The sequence below is a fragment of the Porites lutea genome, chromosome 7 (assembly GCF_958299795.1).
Source record: "Porites lutea chromosome 7, jaPorLute2.1, whole genome shotgun sequence".
NCBI classification, from domain to species: domain Eukaryota; kingdom Metazoa; phylum Cnidaria; class Anthozoa; order Scleractinia; family Poritidae; genus Porites; species Porites lutea.
In genome coordinates, this window is record NC_133207.1 from 8,755,580 (window position 1) to 8,764,299 (window position 8,720).

At 36.9% G+C, this 8,720-nt stretch overlaps 1 pseudogene; it reads right to left on the reverse strand.

Moving 5' to 3' along the window:
- Nucleotides 1–8,310: 8,310 nt before the first annotated feature.
- Nucleotides 8,311–8,720, reverse strand: part of LOC140944407 (uncharacterized) — a 4,397-nt pseudogene continuing 3,987 nt past the window's right edge.

Consider the following 8,720-nt stretch of genomic DNA (forward strand, 5'->3'; position numbering starts at 1 on the left):
ATCAGGACCACCGCCATTACAGCGAAGTTTAATGAATTTTCAGCTATATAACAAATCGCTTTTAAGACTAATCCCTATTAATCGCTTTGAAGACAAATCGCTTTTAGGACTTATCCCTGGGGAAATAGTTAATTTATATAACAAATCGCTTTTAAGACTAATCCCTCTTGAAATAGTTAATTTTGTTTCCTCGGGACCAATCATTAAGGGTTTTACTATTTCATTCTTTCTATTTCTATTTCTGTTCAAACACTTGATAGACTATTGTATATTTATTAATTTATTAATGTATGTATTTTTTCGATATCTAGCTCAAATGCTTTTTGGTTGGAATTTAACAGTGGAGAACACCACCTTCTCAAGCATATTGATTCGGTGGACAAACCTTACCAACGTTCTTAACCGTAATGTTCGTCATTACATTGTCTTCTTAAACAGAAGAAATAACAGTGTAACATTGCATCAGATTGTCAATGGAGATCGATTGACAACGGAAATCAACGGACTCACTCAGTCAACAAATTATTCTGTGGAAGTCGTTGGTATTGACACAGTGGGGAAGCCTTATAAAACTCCATCAGAAGTTACCATAACAACAAACCGTAAGAGAGGAAATGCCTCTGTTTGTTTGTTTTGTTTGTTTGTTTGTTTTTTTTTATTAGTGTTATGAAAAGTTTAAAATTGGCTACTTTTAACCATGTAAGGGACAAGAGTGGCCAACAAAATAATGCTCATCAATATGGCGACGAGCAGTGATGCTTAAATTCTCATGTCCGTAAAATAACTCACTGATCAAGAGCGTGGTCATACCACCACTCATTTCGCTGAAACCCAAATTTTTCTGTCAGGTCCCAGTGGATTTCTCTAGCTACGTTGCCATGTCTCTTTATATTCTTTTTGACTCTGTTTTTGACACGCACTTACGATATGGCTGATGGTCTCGTTGTTTTGTTTGCACATTCTACATTTGTGATCGGTCTGTGTCCTGTCGATTGTTGCTTTTACATAACTTGTTCTTATTGCTTGATCTTGTGCTGCAATAATAAGAGATGGCACTGTTTCTCTTTTAAGAGCGACGGTCAGGAAATATCGACCCTCGAGTGGCAAGAGTTGAAAAATCAATTCCCTTCATTTTTTGCCCATAAACAGCTTTTAGGTAGATAAGTAATCTGATGTAAGTTGTTCTCGCGAAAAGTCTTTTATTTTCGAGAAAAGTAAGAATATCAGTTTTCGTGGTCGGAGTCTCAAAATGGCCGGATTTTCAACCCGAAATTTGCTAACATCAACTCTCCTCACGTTCGCAAGGAGAAATGTGGACACTTTCCATCAATAGAACAACTCTTCTTCTTTCACTAGAAAATACTTTCAAAGCAATATCAAGACTCATTGAACTAACATAATTAAAAAAAAAAACGAAGAACAGGTTTTTACGGTGACAAAAACTTTAATTTAGTAGTTGTTTTCTGCGGCATTATTCTTCATGTGGTATAGCTCCAAATTTTCCCACTCCTCGTTTATTCACACATTTAGACATTCAACTAAAGCATACCTGAGAATTGGCTTGGGTTCTTGAAGGCAGCCTCCAAATGAAGGCATCGAAGTGCGGTAAATATAGTAAATCGTGCCCAAAATAACTTATTTAACGGCTCCAAGTTTCCTCGATCGTAATGTAAGAAGACGAAACATCTTCCTGTTCCGTCATCCTTAGCGAATTACCATTGTTAAGGTCCTTATTTTTCCATAAAATGTGAGTACCAGAATGCTAGCGCGTTTGATTTTTTCTTCTTCAAAATACCGGTCGTAATGTCGGTATCGAAAATGTTACCCCTTCAAGAATTGCGTGATTACGCCGTGATGCGTGACTGTCATTTTGACGTCCCGTCTCTTCAAACGTACGTTATGTCACGTGCAATCACGGAACCGATTGTCACGCAGAGTCGCCGGCTGGTAGAGTTCACTGTTTCAAAATGGCTAAAATTGACCCAGTTTCACCTTTTTACCCCACTCTTTGATTCAAAAAAGGAACTTTGCAATGGGAAAACCTACAAGAAGTACGAAAAACGAGCCTTTAGGCTGTAAATATCTGCTTTTGTGCGTTTCGAAATTGGAAGTGTTTACACAATTACCGCCGGCCTGCCATGAAAATTCCTGAACTTCGATGGTGTCTTACAGAGAGTTCCTTCAATAACCCAAGCCAATTCCCAGGTATGTTTTAAATGAATGTCTAAATGTGTGATTTAAATAGCATGAAGAGAATTTGGAGTTATACCACATGTTAAATATTTCCGTCGAAAATGAGTAACGAACTTAAGTGTTTGTTATCCTGAAAACCCATCCCTCATTTTTCAATTATTTCAGTACGACAAGCTTCGCTATTGCCCTGAAAGTGTCTTCTAGTGGAGGAAAAAGAATTTTTCTGTTCATGGAAAGGGTCCAAATTTCTTCATGCGGCTTCGTTTGCGAACGCGAGGAAAGTTAATGTTAGCGAATTTCAGGTTAACAACTAGGGCAGTCTAAGACCGACATCGAAAACCGATCTTCTAATTTTTGTCACATATAAAAGGCTTTTGGCAGGAACAATCTAGTTTAGGTTTCTTATCAAACTAAAAGCTATCTATGAACAAAAAGATGACTTTTTCATTTTTTTTTTTTTTAATTTCCTTGTTCTCTCCCTGTTCGTAAGGTGTCTTTTCACCGGCCAAAGGAAACATTAACGTAACATTGTTCATCATTACTTCCGTTGTTTTAAGTTAGGGTAGCAAACCATTGGGCTTTTAGGGTTAGAAGAGCTGCTTCATGATCTCTCTCCCCAGAAAGTAGAAAAACAATGTGGCCGCAAAATAAATCCTTTTACCTTTTTAAGTTCTCATTTCTTAACAATCCTTGAACTTTATTTCGGCAACAAAACAAAAACAAAAACAAAAACAAAAAACAAAAAACAAAAAACAAAACAACAACAAAAAAAAAAACAGTTTACTTGCAAAAGGATTCTACAAAAGTCTGAAGGGTAAGTCTCCTTTTCGATTTTAATTTGCAATATCCAATTTCCAAGTTTTTTCTTGCCTTAGAAAAAGGCAATCCTGGGATTTTGTCGACTTTAAAAAGATCGTTCTCTAAAAAAATGGGAAAAACACCGAGCTCACACATTATCCACTCGCTAGGAGGTGAATATTGTTGAATAGTCCGAGCCAGCGAACCAGTCAGATTGCTTAAATCACCAATAATCACTAAGTTTGTATACACCTATTTCAGTTAAGGTTGCTTCTGAGAAGAATGATAAATGATCCATGTTTCATAGCCCGCGGTGCATTATTGTAGCAAGACTAGTAAATTATGTGCCCGCAACAAGCCTAAAACCTAGAGAGCAAACGCTGCTAACGCTTCTATGCTATGTCAGCAGAACGTTAAGACAATGTATTTCAAAACACTGAATCCCAGGCTTTTTAATTTAAGACAGTGATTTGAAGTTAGGTTTTTCTCTATGGCAATATGCGAATGCTGCAAATTTTCAACGAGTTTGCTTGGCTCGTGCACGTGGAAATTTTGGATGGAGTTAAAAAGAAAACAGATTCAAGGTTTGTTCAACAACAATAAATAACTGAACATTACTTGTTCATCTATTTTTGAGGCAATTTTTTTAAAACTGAATAATAAAAAAAAAGAACAGCGTTGATTTGCTATATTGAAATAACAGCATTCTGGCCGATGCAAAAACGCAGCTCAATCAGGCGGTAAAACCCTATTCATTTAATGTTGTTAAAAGATTAAAAGAAGAGGCTTCTGATTTTTTACTATGAGATTTTAAAAATGAAATTTTTCTGCTCGCTAATGCTTAAGACTGATTTTAACAGCCATTTGACTTGAAAGCTCTCTTGAACGCCTTTTTACAAATGGTCTCCATTCAGTCAATGAACGTGAACAAGACTAAACTTCCGGATCCAAAAGGGTTTACCATACTGCACTGCAGGCTATGAAGTATGGTTCACGGGAGCAACCTTAATTGAAATAGGTGTATACTAATCCTTGTTATTCCCCATTTACCATTTTCACATAGACCATAATGCAGGTTGTGTACCGCCTAATATTTTGCATAACCATTGTCTTTAATTTCTCTTGGGACGACTGTAATGCCAGGCCAGGAGAATTTGGAAAAGATGGTTCTGTCAAATTTTGGAGGGTAAACAAAGTGCATTGTGGTATATGTGAAAATGGTGAATAAAAACAAAAGTCGTTTCTCTATGGGAGACAGCGTGACCGAGCGGCCAATACTTCTAATGCCATCCGGCACCCCTGGGCTTTAGCCCCGTTCCGTCTACTATAGCTGGATTTGTTTTTCGGTCATCCCAAATGCAAATGGACCACGCTTGTAAATAGCTGCAGATTGCCATTTGCAACTTATTTTAAAGCTTTTTTCTAATTGGATTATTTAGTGTTTCTAACTGTTCCTGTACCTGGGAAGCTAAGTGCATTTTTACGGTCAATACAGCTTATTTCGTTTAACTCAATGCCACCTTGGCGAGTAGTTAGCCAAGCGAAGTCATTTTTACTCGGAATTCCTGGTAAAAGGTTTTGAGTTCAAATGTCGCTCTGCACCGTGAACTCCTTCCGGATTTGTTTTTGGTATTCCCGAGGACTTTCTCTTGTCAGTTCGGAATTCAAATCCTCGCTTGTGTTTGTAAAAACTATAGCCAAGTGTCACGCCTCCTAGTTTCCAATTGGGGTTGCTTCTGGGTAAAAATGTGTGCAATATCTTTTGCATTTAATGCCAATTTTTTTCCAAAATTCCGTCTGTTGTTTTCTGTTTAGTGTGAGACTTATTCAGGGTCAATATTTACCTTATTCGAGTTAATGAAAATCTACGTCTGATATTAAGCCATGCTACGGACGCTTTAAAATCGTACGGGCCTGATTACTTTTAATACCGGCCTTCTCTACTCCCCTTAAAATATGCACCAGCTCTTAAGCAAGGTCATTGGAACTAATATTTTTGTATGTGTTTTCAACTTTTCTTCTTACCACTGTTAGGTTTACGGCTGGTTGGAGGATCCGGAAGCTGGGAAGGAAGAGTTGAAGTTTATTATAATAACATCTGGGGAACTATTTGTGATGACTCCTGGGATATATATGACGCGCGAATTGTTTGTCGTCAACTTGGGTTTCCTGGTGCGGTTAGTGCCCCAGGGTCTGCCCGATTCGGCGCCGGAAGGGGTCAAATTTGGCTGGACAATGTCGCATGCTCGGGAAGTGAAAGTTCTATAATCTTTTGTCAGCACAACGGATGGGGTATCCACAACTGCGGTCACAGTGACGATGCATCGGCGATATGCTCACGAGGTACGTCGTACGAGACGATCAATAATTAAGATTCGCAATTATGACAATATTTTGTGGGTTTCACTTAGTTTAGTACCGACAATTTCTTAGAGCATTCTGATATAAAAGCTGTAAATAAATAATTAGATAAATGTTAATTTGAAGCGCGTACATTGTGTATTAAGCAATGTCATATCATACCTTAGTCATAGAAATGAGGACGATTTAAACATGATTTTTGTAAAGACTGTGTGTGTCTGAAAAAGCTACTGCCTTAACTACAAAGTCGTGATAAGTTCACAAAAAAGGCACCATCTCTATACCAACAGCGCAAGCAACGTCTGTGCCACCTTCTGTTCAAGCATCTTGTAACTTTGACTATGGATTGTGTTATGGATGGAGTCAGTCTTCCTCAGACATATTTGACTGGACACGCCAAAGAGGAAGTACTTCATCTTCTAATACGGGGCCTTCATCAGATCACACTACTGGGAACGGTACGTACGTGCAATACTGTATATGCATACATACATACTGTAAATAATTTTAAAGGGGCTCTGTCTTCTAAATATGTAGCAGATGTAAATCAATTAGACTAAACCGCACAGCGCGGCTTGTAAGCTCCCCCAATTATAAGCCCGACCCGTCCCTCATTTTTCCCCTTCCAGCCTCCCTCCAACCCAGATATAAGCCTATCTCTAAATGTATTGAAATGGATTCAGTTTAACTGCAGCTTGATGAACAAAACAAAAACATATTGTATGCAAAACGTATTTGATCGGCACTGCTATAGCTTGTTTCGAAGCATTTGTTATTATTAATATTATTTCCGGTAATAAGCCTCTCCGTTTATAACCGCTCCTAAAATCCCATCACGAAGATGTATTAGCCGCAGTTTACAGTTATTGATAATTGCCATTTTGTTTGTTTGTTTTTGTGTTTTTTAATTCATGTTTATTTTACTCTCTTATGCAGAATTATCTTGCAGGTATTAGAAACAAATTTCAACTGATTAATCTAAATGTATGACGGCAGTTTCATGCTTAGTTGCCTTTTAATTACTCATGCATACAGCTCAAAGAATTTGAGATTTCGATGCCTTAAAAACCCATGTCTTTGGAAGTTTTTTTTTTTTCATTTTTTTAATATCGTTAATCCTCGTCAATACTTCTCTGCTACACAGCAATTTTTAGAGTCGTCACGCAACGCTCCTCCCCACTAACACTAGTGGGGACGAGCGTTGCGTGACGACACTGAAAACGGCTGTGTAGCAGACTACGTCCATACTGGGTTATTTTGTTTCGGTAGAATTTGTTTTCCAGGCCTAATCTTCTGTCATCAAAGATGATTGCTCTTTTTTGAGTGTACATAAAGACTATTAACTTGATGTAAAATTTGTGTAACTCTTAAACTGTTTCCAATTCTTTTTCTCTAAAATCACCTAGCCTTTCCCTCAAAATTCACATGAATGTGTCCTAAAGTTAGCTGATTTGTGGATTACAAGTTTATTGTTTGATTTAAGTTATAAATTTATTAACGGAAGCTTCGCTTTTAGCCCGGGCTAAATCTATATATTAAAAGTAGGTTGAGTTTGATCGTCCGGGTGAACGTAGCCCTGAATAGGACTGTTGTTGTTGACAGTGACCGAATTTTCGACAACCTGTGCGGTAGTCATCTTCAGGGTCAAAGTGAGTTGTATCACGTCAGTCGTTGTTTTGTACTCTGGTTATTGACCTGATAAACCTGTCAGTTGTCCAGTCGTGCTCTCGTAGCTAGTTTTGCTTAATTCCGTCAATAAGTCGTTTATATGTACAGTGCCGGTAACTGTTGACTACGAGTAGGTGGCGTTTGTTCTACGTTCACCCTAACTACTTTTGAAGTGACTCTTGGGTTCACACCTTTCACAGTATCATTATTATTATCATTATGCTCTTGCAGGATACTACATGTATATAGAGACTTCTTCTCCTAGGCGACAAGGTGACAACGCAAAACTTCAAGTGTCAGTATCTGGAAATGGTGCAGCAGCATGTCTCGTTTTCTATTATCACATGTATGGTAATACCATAGAAACTCTCAATGTTTACAGCGGGAATGAGCTGGTTTTCAATGTATCTGGGAACCAGGGTTTGTACTAGATACGAGCAATGAAAACGATATATTTGCGCAACAATGTAAGTTTGATATGGTTTGCTTCTCAAAAAATCACGACTGATGCTCCTTGATTTCAGGCGGCTAAAATCTTCATATAATATTTGCAGGAAATCTTTAAACATTATTTTCAGAGATCATCGGTTTAAAATGACGCCTTTATAAAAATTATCTATCATATGACCTTGCCGACCTCCTTTTTTTTTTGTTTTTGTTTTTTGTTTGTTTTCTGTTTTTTTTTAATCTTCTATGATTTATCAGTATACTCGATATATTAGATACTCGCACAAATGAAGTATGTTGTATGTATGAAGTATGAAGTATGAAGTATGAAATTGCCTGTGTGCTACCTTTTTTCCAGGAAACGTACTACTTTGTATAAATCTAATTCGGAATGTTAGTTTGCTTTCTGTTGATTACCTCTCTTTTTTAGTCATGGCTTTTTATCAATCAATCAATCAATCAATGATTTATTTTAACACGTTACGTCAAAGAGCTAAAAAAAACACGTTCAAAATACGAACGTGCATAAATAAAATCTATAATAATTACAGCTATGTAATATTATTCAATTTTAAAAACAACTCAATAAATATGTACATATAAAAAACTTGGTAATACAAACATAAAATACAAAAAGCTAAAACCGACCAAAAAGCCACATACTAAAAACGTGACTAGGAAAACTATAATAGGAATATAGGAAAACTATAATACTGTAAAATATTATTTCCGTTTCTGCTTGCGCGATCCAACTTATTTGACTTACCCCAACTGTTTGAAGACTTCCCATTTTCTACGTTTGTACTTTATTTATAGGTAATCTTTGAAGGAATTGCGGGGTCGTCATATAAAGGAGATATCGCTATCGATGATGTGGCAATCACTAGTGGAAGTTGTGATAATCACACTGTGTTTCCAACGAGTCCTAGCATTGGAGGTGAATATTCCCCCTGCTGATTAAGCTTAAAAATATTCGGTAACATTTAGCAATTATTCTTTGAAATCGGGGTAAATATTCCTAAAGCCACTATTCCCCGAGATAAAAAAAGAATAATTGTTTTAGTGTATACACACAAAGTGATCTCAACAAAATCTGAGAGAAAACAATTAAAAAGTAAGATTTGATTGACGGATCAAATTACGCGACAGTTTAAAAATAGATCTTTGCAGAATTTTCAAACATCGCAATTTACAAGTTTAATACTTCGCAAACAACAGCGTAATGACTTAAATGAAACCGTTAAAAGTTTGAA